Source organism: Carcharhinus amblyrhynchos, chromosome 8 (assembly GCF_965287045.1).
Source record: "Carcharhinus amblyrhynchos chromosome 8, sCarAmb.v2.hapA, whole genome shotgun sequence".
In the NCBI taxonomy this organism is placed as follows: Eukaryota; Metazoa; Chordata; class Chondrichthyes; order Carcharhiniformes; family Carcharhinidae; genus Carcharhinus; species Carcharhinus amblyrhynchos.
In genome coordinates, this window is record NC_137331.1 from 99,466,348 (window position 1) to 99,480,120 (window position 13,773).

Genomic DNA, 13,773 nt, shown 5'->3' on the forward strand with positions numbered 1-13,773 from the left:
TAAAAACTTTGCAGTTTATTTTACTTAGACATAGCTATAGACCTGCAGACCACCCACTGGTTCTATCCAACTCACTTCAAAAAAGTTTGAATTTTCGTCCCATTAATTCCATTTCCCACATTTAGCCCATTCCTCGGCTTTCAGTCCCAGGTGTTGAAAATCCAAATCTTGCAGCTATACATTGTAAAAAGTAACATAATTCTTGTGCAAACTGCATGATACAAAAACAGAAAATGCTGGAAAATCTCAGCAGGTTTGACAGCATCTGTGAAGAGAGAATAGAGCCAATGTTTCAAGTCTGGATGACCTTTTGTAAGAGCTCGTTTCAGATTCTAGGATCAGCAGCATTGTTTTATCTAGTCGTGCAATGCAACTAGAGTGATGATGAGGCTTCTTCTGTCTGACCAGTTTTATTATATGGCCTGGTGCATCAGTGACTTGTATTTTGGATTAGCTGATCAGCGGTTTGAGAACCGATTGTGAAGAATAAATATGAAAATTTCTTCCGTTGCATTTCATTTTGTGAAAACCAAGAACACTTGTATTCTGTAATCAAGTAGTCCATCAACCATGGACTGAGGAAAGTTGGTTAGTTGAGGAACTGATGTTGTGCTAACTGTATTATTCATTTCTCCTAAAGCCTATGCACATAGTCTAACTGTAGTAAGCAACACAAAGGATTTTATAGTGCTATGGAATAGTTTACTGAAGTAAGGCTGTGGAGGTACTAGTTAAGTGGTGGAATATGAACTTCAGTTAATTGGATTCAAATTTACACCTGTATGCAAATGAAAAGAGTGCACTTTGTTTGCACTGAACAGCTTGGGCAGGGACAATATGGTAGAGCATAAAGGTAAAAGGATCACAGATGTTAATTCTAATGGCAACTGTAATAGCAGGGGCTCATGAACCCTTCCCTGATTGTTACATTAACACAGGCATCTGAAGAGCTATAAAAGCTGCACAAATGCCAGAATTTTAACTCTGGCTAGATTTCCCTGGTTATAACAATCCCCAATGAGGCCTTGGACAATATTCCATACCTTTGGAGCCTGTCAACAAGGGCAGACATTAATGACAGTTCAGTCACTGGAGGAGGAAGAATGTTCGAGACCTGGACCCGAGATCTAGCATCAAGCTCAGATCCAGAGCACTGAGATGCCCAATCTGCCTTATACGGCTCAGCGATGTGAACTGTGTGTGTGGATATATATATATATATATATATATATATATACACAGGCACCTCAAAACTTCTGGATGCTAATTCATTGTCAGGATCAATGCACCTTGGTCAGTGTTATCATTCAGGTGAACATCTCCAGCATCAAAGCATTGACCACATTTGGATCAGCTCTGCTGGGCAAGCCACATTATCCACATGCCAAACATGAGACTTCTGAAACAAGTGTTATACACTGAGCTTCAACAACCAAGTGATCCCTTTGAGGGCAAGGTAAATGCTTCAAGAACGCCCTTAAAGTCTCCTTAAAAAAAAATGCAATATCCCCACTGACATTTGGGAACCTGTGGCCCAAGACTGATAGAACTTGAGGGGAAGGAGCGAAACACCTCAAGTTTTATTGTTGAGAGCAAGTTGAAGTCAAGTGTCAACAGTGAACACATGTGAACCTGCTCACCCACCCACCTATGACCAAGATTGTAGGTCATGCGTGTAACTCCTCAGTCACCCGAGAACTAAATTTTTAGTGTGGAATCAAGTAATCCCTGATTCTATTGTCCAGGATACTGGGATAACTCCTCTGGCTGAGATTATAGCCATTTGAGGTTGTGGTTCACTTGAGTCACAAGGTTGTGCTTCCAGGGCTTTACACAAAAAAAAACACACGGCTGACTCTAGAGGAGAATCAAAGAGGTTCACAGCATGGAAACAGGCTCTTCGGCCCAACTTGTCTGTGCCGCCTTTTAAGCTCCCAAACTAATCCCAATTGCCTGCATTTGGCCCATGTAACTATCTAAAATGTTTTTAAAAAAAGACAAAAAATTGTACCCGCCTCTACCAGCACCTCTGGCAGCTTGTTCCAGACACTCACCACACTGTTTGAAAAGATTGTCCCTCTGGACGCTTTTGTATCTCTCCCCTCTCATCTTAAACCTATGCCCTCTAGTTTTAGACTCCCCTACCTTTGGGAAAAGATATTGACTACCTAGCTGATCTATGCCCCTCAGTATTTTATAGACGTCTAAGATTACTCCTAAGCCTCCTATGAACCAGGGAAAAAAAGTCAGTCTACCCAGCCTCTCCTTATATCTCAATCCATCAAGTTCCAGTAGCATTCCAGTAAATCTTTTCTGCACTCTTTCTAGTTTAATAATATCCTTTCTATAATAGGGTGACCAGAACTGCACACAGTATTCCAAATGTGGCCTTACAAATGTCTTGTACAACTTCAACAAGATGTCCCAACTCCTTTACTGAAATGTTCTGACCGATGAAACCAAATATGCTGAATGCCTTCTTCACCACTGTCCACTTGTGACTCCATTTTCAAGGAGCTACAAACATGTTCCCCTAGATCTCTATTCTGTAACTCTCCCAACACCCTACCGCTAACTAAGTCCTGCTCTGGTTCAATCTACAAAAATGCATCGCCTCACATTTATCTGAATTAAACGCCATCTGCCATTTGTTAGCCACCGGCCCAATTGATCAAGATCCCATTGCAATCGGAGATAACTTTCTTCACTGTCCACTATGTCACCAATCTTGGTGTCATCTGCAAATGTACTAACCATGCCTCCTATATTCTCATCCACGTGACTTTACAGGCTCTCTGGCTGCTCAGGTAGATGTTTTACATAGAAAACTACAGCACAAACAGGCCCTTCGGCCCACCAATTGCACTGATCACATCCCTACCTATAACTCTCAATCCCAATAAATCCCATGTACTCATCCGTAAGTCTTTTCAAAGACCCCAAGTTCGCCTCCACCACTACTGACGGCAGCCGATTCCACTCACTCACCACCCTCTGAGTGAAAAACTTATCCTTGACATCTCCTCTGTACTTAAACCTGTGTCCTCTTGCGGCAACCGTTTCAGCCCTAGGAAATAGTCTCAGAATCCACCTGATCTATACCTCTCAACACCTTATATACCTCTATCAGGTCATCTCTCATCCTTTGTCTCTCCAGGGAGAAAAGACCGAGCTCCCTCAACCTATCCTCATAAGGCATGCCACCCAATCCAGGCAATATCCTTGTAAATCTCCTCCGCACCCTTTCAATAGCTTCCACGTCTTCCTTGTAATGATTCATTACAACATTCCATGCCTCTATTTTAAAGAGGAGCTGACAGTTTCAAATAAAATGTTTGTTGTATTTCTGAATTAAGGATGTTACACTGCTTTGCTGGAGCAGTCTCAAATGAAATACACATGTCTAAACTACAGTTAAGAGAAAGAAGTCAGATGTGATCCTTTGAGCTTCAATCAGTTCAAGATACTTTACCTAAAAATGAGAGGATAAATTGATTTAAAAAAAACCATGGTCATGGATATGCCAAGTTTTATCCAAAGCTACTAGCTATGTACACCCATTCCACTAAACTGTCAACCTATCAGTTCCTTCCTTTGTTTATCATGCTCTCTAGTTTAGTGGAATTAGCAAATCAGAGCCATGGGTGAAATATACAAGAGTTCCAACTTTGTTTTGGCAACAGCTGATATCATGGACAGTGGCAGTCTTCACTAGTGAAATCAAATGCAAACCCCATGATACCACAAATTTGAATTTTAGGGAGTGTACTTATTTTCATGCCTAGCTGCTATTCACATTGCAGTTATTTAAAAAGGAGTATGGAGCAAAAGAACGTACAAACTCAAATTAAAAGAAAAATTACTCCAATGTTTAAGAATTCTTAACAATGCACAATGGCTTATTTCACCTAAAAATAATTCAGCATTTTGGATTCTAACATTAACCAACCTTGTAAAGACAAGTAGTCACATTGCTGATTACCAAAGTAAGCTCTTACAGCAAAATTCTTCAGCCTGTCCCACTGGCAGGAGATTTTCTAGTCCAGCTGATATTCATCACCACAAGGGTGAGGAATGTGTAAATGGCCATCAACTTTAGTGTGTCAGAAGATCATGTTGGCAGCTGATGAGCCACCTCCCCTGTGGGAAACCAGCAGAGTGAATGGAAGGCACTGCAAAATTCTGACCTTTTGGATAAGCATCAGGCAACTCCGTGTTCATCTCAGTTTTTATATTAACCTCAAGTGACCAGATGCAATTTGTTAAAAAGGTGCTTTGGGAAAATGGTGAGAGAACAGGCAATGTGCAGAGATACTTGGATGTTACAGCAGCAAAATGAGGATTGAGTTACATGTTAAAGGCCAAATGTTACTCAGAGTAAACAAGGCAAGTTTGCTTTCAAGGTGATTGTTAATAATGCAGAATTTATTGTTGCTTAGACAAAGCAGTTAATAATTGGAACAAATCATATTCTTGAATAACTAGCATGGCATTTGGATTCATCCAAATAAAAAATAGAAGATAAATAGAACTGCAATTTGGAAAGTCAAGATGAAACAAACTGGAAAGTGTTCTTCCTCAAATATCTTGGCAAAAACAAAAAAGGGAAGAATTATCCAAATTGACCCCAACTCATCCACTTCCTGTTTTTAAATGGGCAGGGCAGGTATTAAAAAAGACACCCATTCACACCAAGACATATTGGTCATTAAACAAAAAAATTAGTCTGGTATAACAGTCTTAATTTTTTTTGTACATCACAAGGCTGGGACCAATGGGCTTTGAGAAACCCAACAGGTAGTGAGAAGGGCCAAATGAACGGGAGTTTCCACCCACCTAAGATACAATTGGTTTACCTATACATGGTCAATATTGACAAACCTAACTCAATGTCAAATTTCCCCTTACACCTGGTCTTCACATTCAATTCCCAACTGTTTTCAATCAATCTTTCAAATGGTGTAGGAAACCTGTTGAAAATGCATTTTTAAAACACATCCTGCAGCTAAATTTTAGTAGCAAGCACAGAAAAGCCTCTCGTTTCCTTTCAGGCCAAATTAAAGATCAGGCCATGGTTGGAAAATGGAGATGGCTTGTAGGTGGTCTATAATGTGTCACAAGTTCAAAATAGAAGCCTCACCCCAAATATACTAGCATTGTTTAAAATGCAACATGTTGTCCGAGGCCTGATGTGGCAAATCAGTGTCCATGCAGCTGATGGCCATCACGTGACTGGTAAGTGGTTCAATACACACACACAAAAAATGAGATGGGCCAGGGCGAGACAGACAGAGGAGCATAGATCTGGTCAAACTAGTCAGCATCCAGTACTCCAATAGGTCTTGCGTAATTTCACTAGGCAGAAAAGCCTAGAGTGAGACCAAGGTGTGGGAGGAGACTAATTGGCCAAAAGCTGGGAAGCAGTTGAGCCTCAGAGGGACGCACGTGTGTATACAAGAGAGAGTGTGCATGAAAGAGAAAGAGTGCAAGTCAGCATGAATACGAGAGTGCGAACATCAGCATTGTGGCATTATTTCTCCCATTAAAAATGACAACCAGCAAGACTTATTTTAATTAGTGAATTAATTACTAGATTAATACATGTCTACACATAGCTAGACTTATTTACATTTGACTTAAGTTTATTTGTTAGTGTCACAAATAGGCTTACATTAACACTGCATTGAAGTTATATGAAAATCCCCTAGCCACATCACTCCTCAGGTACACAGAGGGAAAATTTAGCATAACCAATGCAGCTAACCAGCACATCTTTCAAACTGTGGGAGGAAACTGGTACACCAACAGGAAACCCATGCAGACACAGAACGTGCAGTGGAAATTTAACCTGGGTCCCTTGCATGATTTGGTAGCAGTGCTAAATCACCATGTCACCTGTCCTCATACCTATTACTTGTTTACATTTCATTCATACTTCTTTCAGGCAAAGAAAAGGGTGCTGACATCAGAATGCCTGAAGTTCTGATATTCATGGTAGGTCACTCAGGGTTCTGCAACCTGCGGTAGGCAATGCAACTAAGAATGAGAAATCTGTTTGAAATCCAATTAACTCAGCAGGGACAAAGACATCCTTTGTCTTGGCACTCATCTCCAAACTCCTTTCCCTACAGGAAGTCAGTTTCACTATGCCTCTTTCCCTTTCAAGTGTGACTAAGCCCCAAGCTATTAGCACACCTGTTTCAACTCCCTTAAAAATTGACAGCCCCACAGCAGATGAGGGAGGGACTTAGCCAAGGTTACCAGACAAGGATCAAACGCACTAGTAGCAGCTGAAAACTGTGTTGGCAGACAGCCCATGTCAAAGACTTTATGTTGATATGATCAGTCCACACAATGCACGCTTCTGCCTTCATCTTTATCCTACCATAAATAATCTTGGACTATTCCTAAAGATCACAACAGCTTTATAACAAAGCTCACACTTTAAACATTGTGATATAACCAATGCTGCAAAGATACCAAAGGCACACATCTATCTCCCAAGTAACAAAAAAATCTTGGCACCAGCTCATTTTTTTCCCCAGGAGGAGCCATATGCCCACACCACACAAACAGCTGTCAGCTCAGACAAGAGACAAGGGTCCCTCCTGGAGGATACTTCCATTGGACTCAGGGAAACCCAGGAGGAAAAAACGGATTTGATCTTAAAGTGTCAAGTCAGACTGTGGCTACCCATGCACCTGGCATCCTTCTTTGCCAAGAGAACACCTGAGCCCCCCAAAGAGGCAATCACAGGCAGGACCAGAGGGCTTGCAACCAATGGCCACAGAGGGGTGTCCATTTTCACCAGAAAATGATGCATTCCATTAACTGATGGAGGAATTAGCCAGACCACAAAAAAATACAAGAAGGGCCATGGATGCAAGCTGTTTGGTAAGAGGAGAAGCTTCTTTAGCCTGTGCTGGGTGACAGGATTGGTATGAGCTAGTCAGCCTCATGCTGGGTCACAATCTTGCTCTTTTACTTTCCATCTCCTCACATTTTATTATGAATTTTGGTCTCAAGCCAGGCCAACTCATTTCAACCCTGTTGAAAGTTACTGAGACAGATTAGGTAGTGGAGAGCAAGATCCAACACCACGTGCAGCTGGCTCATTAGGGGCCTGCCACACAGTGCCACAGTAGGTCCATACCTACAGGAGGTGCTAGCTTTATGACCTGTTGGTCAATGTGCTGCTAATGACTGCACCAAAAAGGAGACAGTGTGGCACTCAACACAATAGGCTGGCCCTCACCTCCAAAGCATCCAATCCATGTCTGTGTCTAGGAACCTTGGGACAGCTCTTCTTGCAGCCATGTTGCTGGCAGAAGTGAGAGTGGGTGCTGAAGGGAGCACATATGTTGCTCCTACTTATAAAAAGGGCTAATACTTGATTTGCAACTCCAGCACATCAAGAAAAATCAGCATTACTTATGGTGGGGAAAACTGGGCCATTTACATAGGCTGAATACAATGATAAATCATAGCACAAAGTAGATCTGGCATAAGGAAACCACATTTTTTCTTACTCACCCATGCTTTTGTAAATACTCAGTGTACAATTCCCCCTGAACTCCCATGCAGCCATAACATCCATTACTGGTATTAGTCAGCTTCAAATTTTTACTAGAGCCTTATAGCTGGGCAGAAGAAAATCAAGCAGGTGGTGATGGTATGCCTACTCTTTGCACTGGATGCTGAAAACATTTCAAAATGATCATCCACACCAACAGTTCAATCAACTACTGTTTTTGGAGGGGCTTGGGGTGTCTATTTTCCTAGTTCCCATATTATATCAAGAGATAGAGACACAGAAAAGGGTGCAATATTTATACTGTTCTGCGTTAGCCTGAGATCAGCAAAGGAACAATGGCTGGATCTCAGAAATAAGTTCAAGAGCAATTGTTTGGATGTCTTCAGAATTGTATGTGTTTGATAGAATAGTGTCTTCCCATTTGTTGGCATGAATAAAACTAGAAAGAAACTTTACCAGAGGACATACAATTCACAAATCACAGGAGCAAACAATATTCAAAAAGGAAGCTAAATAAGCATTGTAGGAGATTTAGTTTTATCAATAAGAACTTGGAGGAAAGATGGGAGGAGGCTCAAGAGCCAAAAATGCAGGCTTAGATTGGTTCTAACAAACAGTTTCTGTACATCTTATCCCAGCATGATTAAGTCCCTTTAGGAAATATGAGGAACAAGCTGGTAGCGTGGAAACAGGAGAACAGAGCAGGGAGCAAAATAAAGAAAATTTTAAATTTTGTTCAGTGACCATTTCCAATGATGCAGAAGTTTGCAGATGTTTTCACTAAAGTCACGATCTCAAAAAATTTTTAGTCTCTGCAAGTATTTCACAAACAAAATATTCAAACATCAGGAAGATATTCTCTTTCAATTGCAACCAATACAGACAGAAAATTCATATACTTTCTACTGAAGTTAATTAATGAGATCAGCCAGAACAAATGGCTGAGAAAGTTTCTTGGTCAAAAGAGCACAATACTTTTACATCTCATACAAGTTTTGAACACTGGCAATAGTATACTCCCAATATCAACTTTAAGACCTGTACAGAATGTAGATTATATTGTATGGTACATTACCAGTTATCACGTTTCATTGATCACACAGCACACTACAAACATGGGTTTAAATATATACTGTTGGTTCAGAAAACCCCGCTTATGCCAAAGAGACTTGTATCCAAAATGTTAGGTATTGGCTCAGTTTTCAAGCATGATTCCAGAGATTTGGATACATCATCCAGGTTGACAGTGTAATACTACCCAAGTACTATCAGAAAAAAAATTGTTAAACCAAGACCTTGCTTTCCCACTTTAGGTGCTTGCAAAAGATCCAATGGCATTATTTAAAACAGCAACAGGCAAATTCTTTCACAATACTTACCAAATCTCCTCAGTCAACATGAAAAGAAACACGAGTAGGCCATTTAGCCTGTCGGGCCTGCTCCGCCAGTTAATATGATCATGACTAATTAGCACTTCAATGCTTTTTTTTTCTCCCCTCCCCACAGAATCTCCATAATCCTTTACATTATTGTTCATCAGTAATCTAAGACTCTTGGCTTTAAAACATACATAATGACTGAGCTTATGAAAAGAAACTTCTCCTTCTCTTGGTCCTTAGTGGCATCCCCTTATTTTGAAATTGTGCCCCAAAGAGAAACAAGTATTTTGTAGGTTGCAATTATATAACCTCTCAGTCTTTGAAAATTCTTATAGATGTCCACCTTGTCCAATCTCTCTTCATAAGACAGCCCCTGTCTTGACCAGAACAAGTCTGGTGAACCTTTGTTGCATTTCTTCTTTGGCAATAAATATCCTTTCAGATAAGTGAACCAAAACTGCACACAGTACTCCAGATGCAATCTAGCCAAGCTCTTAAGCAAGACCTCACTACTCCAGCACTCAAATCCTCTTGCAATAAGACATTCCATTAGCATTCCTAACAACTTGCTGCAATTGCATGCTAGCCTTCAGATGATTTCTGGACAAGGACCTCCAGGTTCCTTAGTGCAAAACACTCTGCACATCATTTATCCCATATACCAAAGCAGACCTCACATTTTTTCCACATTATATTCATCCCCACATCTTCAAACCAAACTCAAGTTCAAACATGACTTTCCATTTGTAAATCCATGCTGAATATGCCCCAATCAGATCATGATTGTCCACGTGTCTATTTGTCACATTTTTATAGATGCCAGCATTTTTCCCTACTGCTAAAGGCTAACATTTAGTTCCTGGTTTACTCTGTCCCTTCTTAAATAGAGGGATGACACTTGCTACATTCCAATCTTCAGAAACCCTGCCAAAATCTAGAATTTGGGAAGATGATCACCAATCCGTTCACTATCTTAACACACTGGGTGCCAAATAGCAGATCAGGGGAACTTTCAACTTTTAGTCCCATTAGTTTCTCCAATACAGCCAACCTTCTTATTTTGCTTTCTCCCTAGTCCCTTACATCTCTACATTTGGAAGATTTCCTTTATTTTTGTGACAAGCATCTAATCGTACATCTTTTGACTATTCACACAACTCAGGGTGCAAACTGACTGCTATGTAATGGACCGCAATGTGTTCTGGAAATCCAAATGTCCATTTTGATACAGGATCCACAGATTACAATTCCAGACTTCACTCTAAATGAACCACTTACTAATTAAAGCCTTATAACAAAGACTTCATTCAACTACATAATCCTTTATGAAAATGAACATTGAAATCTCCCTCCCCACAAGGGTCAACTGCCCTTGAGGATATACTATGCTTCAAGTACTATACCTAATCACCATTTCTGTTTCTATATTTAAATTGCTAACAATTGCATCTTGCTATGCAAACAACAGGATCTTGAACATTGCTGCAGACAAGCTGTCAACACTTTTGTCTTATGCTAATTAGGACAAAAAAAAGAAACACAAGAATGCCAAATTTATTCCAAAAGGGGAAAAAAAAATTGAATTACCTAGGAGATTTAGGTGCCAATAGTCACACAAGGACATAAATAGAAGCAGTAGGCCATCTAGCCCTTCAAGCCTGCCCTGCCATTCAATATCATGGCTGATCTGAAGTGGATCAGTTCCACTTTCCTGCTTTCTCCCCATAACCCTTAATTCCCTTGTCTATCTACCCATGACTTAAATGTATTCAGCAAGGTAGCCTCCACCACTTCAACAGGCAGAGAATTCCAGAGACTCACCACCCTTTGAGTGAAGAAGTTCCTGCTCGTCTCTGTTCTAAACTGCACCCCCCCCCCTCCTTATTGAGGCTGTGCCCTCTAGTCCTGCTATCCTTTTTAAGTGGGAAGAATCTCTCTACCTCTACCCTATCTAGCCCCTTCATCATCTTATATGTCTCTATAAAGATCCCCCCCTCAGCCTTCTAAACTCACGAGTACAGACCCAATCTATTCGGTCTCTCTTCATAGGCTAACCCCCTCACCTCCAGTATCAGCCTAGTGAACCTTCTCTGCACTCCCTCCAAGGCCAATATACCCTTCTGCAAGTGCAGCAACCAAAACTGCACACAGTACTTCAGCTGTGGCCTCACCAGTATCCTGTACAGTTGCAGCAAGACCTCCCTGCTTTTATATTCTATCCCCCTCACTATAAAGGCCAACATTCCATTCACCTTCTGCACCTGCAGACTGGGTTTTTGCAATTCATGCACAAGGACCCCCAGCTCCCTCTGCACCATAGCATGCTACAGCTTTTTGCCTTTTAAATAGTAATCCCTCCTATTATTATTTCTACCAAAGTGGATAACCTCACATTTGCTGCTTTCACCACAGTCAGACTTGAATTGCCAACTAAATAATACTTCTATTTTTCCAGAGTTCCTGTGCTGGTCTTGATGTGTGAAAGACTTCTGCAATGTCTTTTTAGCAATGTTCAAGATAGGACCTTGTGTGCACACATGCATGCTGAATACTGAAAACTTAACATTCAGTGTTGATAAAATTGTTGAATAACTTGGCTACAATTTGGCAATTACATTAATCTTGTATAAATTGGCAGAGAAATACATAAACCAACAAAGAGATCAATCTTGCATCAACATTATATGCACTGCCAGAGATAGGCCCTTCACTCAGTCTTTCCATATCTCTGCTCTGTCAGCCTTTTCATTTACTAATAACTTCTGCAAATTACAAGTCACCCAAAAATGACTTTCTCCTTTCTTCTTTGAATCTTCTCGTGTCTCTTACAAGTCTGTTCTCTTGAAATGTGCCTGGTCTGTCCATTCCTAAATGGAATCAGGAAGTTTCTTTTTGTTCAATTGTTCCAATGGATCCTCTGTCTGACTTAATTTCCATTCTCTTCCAAGCCCACATCTGAAAGGCATTTTGCAAGTTGGTCTTTTCTGTCTAAGTCACACATCCATAAAGAGGGGAGAATTCAAATCAAACTTTTTGAGTCATTTCCTGACTTGTTTATTCAGGTTTTTGGTCAGCAACCATCTCTTTCTACTAAATGCAGCATTTTCCATTGCAACAAATAAATTGAAACATCTCCCATCTGCAAATATTATACTTCCAATATAACAAAGTTCTTTCATCCATTCTTCTTCATAGATACCTGGTGCAGAAAGACATTTTGGCCCATCAATTCTGCACTGACTCTTTGAAAGAGAACATCTACCCAGGCCCACCACACTACACATTTACTGCAGATGATCCACTTTACCTACACATCTTTGGCATTAAAGAGGCAATTTAGCAAAGCCAATCCCACTGGCCTGCACATTTCTGGGCTGTGGGAGGAACTGGAATACCTGAAGGTCCATGGTGAGATGGGGCAAATGTGCAAATTCTACAGACAGTCAGCCAAGGCCAAAATTGAACCCAGGTGCTGTGAGGCTGCAGTGCTAGAACTGTTCCCAGTTCTCTTTCTCGGTTATTGAGATATGCATCACTTTGGGTTTGGCAAAGTTAATTTCTGTTCCAAAGTTCATCCCTGGTGTCTATTTATGAGTTCTTCTAATACTTGTGTTCTGTTAAAAAAGTGCTTTTGGCACCTGCAAATCATTCGCCACTCAAAGCCCCCAAATCTTAAATGGCCAAGTGCACCTGACTGCTTCCTGGGATAAAGGGATGATGAAGGGGTAGCTGCGTTTCACACAAAGTTGGACAAGTTAGACTTGTATCCATTGGAGTTTAGAAGAATGAGGGGTCATCTTATTGAAAAACAAGATCCTGAGGGGACCAGACATGCAGGATGTTTCCCCTTGTGGGAGAGACTAGAGCTCAAGACACATTTTAAAGAGTTCTCCATTTATAAAAAGAGGGTCATGAATCTTCATAACTTGTTCAGCAGTGGCAGCTAGGTCACTGACAATTGTTAAAGTTGGATAAATTGTCCCTTTAATCAAAAATCTAAAGCCATAGGGCTAGGTAGAATAGATGCCCCATTCAGATCAGTCATGATTTTATTGAATGGCATAGCAGGCTTTAGGGACCAACGTACTCCAGCTCCTAATTTGTATGCAACTCCAAACCCTGACAAGGTGATTAAATTGTAACTGCCCTGAAATGGCCTAAATGAATAAAAACGATCATATCTCAACATTCTCTCTGCAAGGACTGTGAGGTGGTCAGTTGACTAAATCCCACCTTCACATTCAGGATACTCCCACTGTGTGGTACTCCATTTGCTAATTGGAATAGATTTCAAACCGGTCACAGAACTCAAAACAAGATATTCATGAGACCAGTGGCACAGTGGTTAGCACTGCTGCCTCACAGCACCAGGGACCCAGGTTCAATTCTCAACCTCAGCACAGTGTTGAGTTTGCACATTCTCCCTTTGAGTGGGTTTCCTCCCACAGTCCAAAGGTGGGCAGGTTAGGTTGACTGGCCATGCTAAATTGACTCAAGGTGATTAGCAGGGTAGATATGTGGGGTTCCAGGAAGGGGGGGGGTCTAAATGGGATTGTGATCAGTGTGGACTTGATAGGCTGAGTGGCCTCCTTCTGCACTGCAGCAATTCTATGAGACATTGTGAGCATCAGATTTGTATACAACCACATTGTGTAAACTCATATTCAAACATATTCCCAGGTCTACCATTACATTAATCTGCAGGAATGGATCAGACTTGCATTCTGTAGACCTGCCACTTCCATGCTGTTGGACAATTAACTCACTGGAAGATTAGGTCCACAAATATCCTTTACCTCAATGGCAGGGGAGTCCAGCACAGTTTAAAGTATGAAGGATTAGATTTGCAATCACCTTTTG

General features: G+C 40.9%; 1 protein-coding gene across 4 annotated transcripts in view; it reads right to left on the minus strand.

The window, feature by feature from the left end:
- LOC145346812 (protein NDRG1-like) overlaps positions 1 to 13,773 on the minus strand; it is a 63,344-nt gene that overhangs the window by 40,479 nt on the left and 9,092 nt on the right. The gene's annotated exons all lie outside the window — the stretch shown is intronic.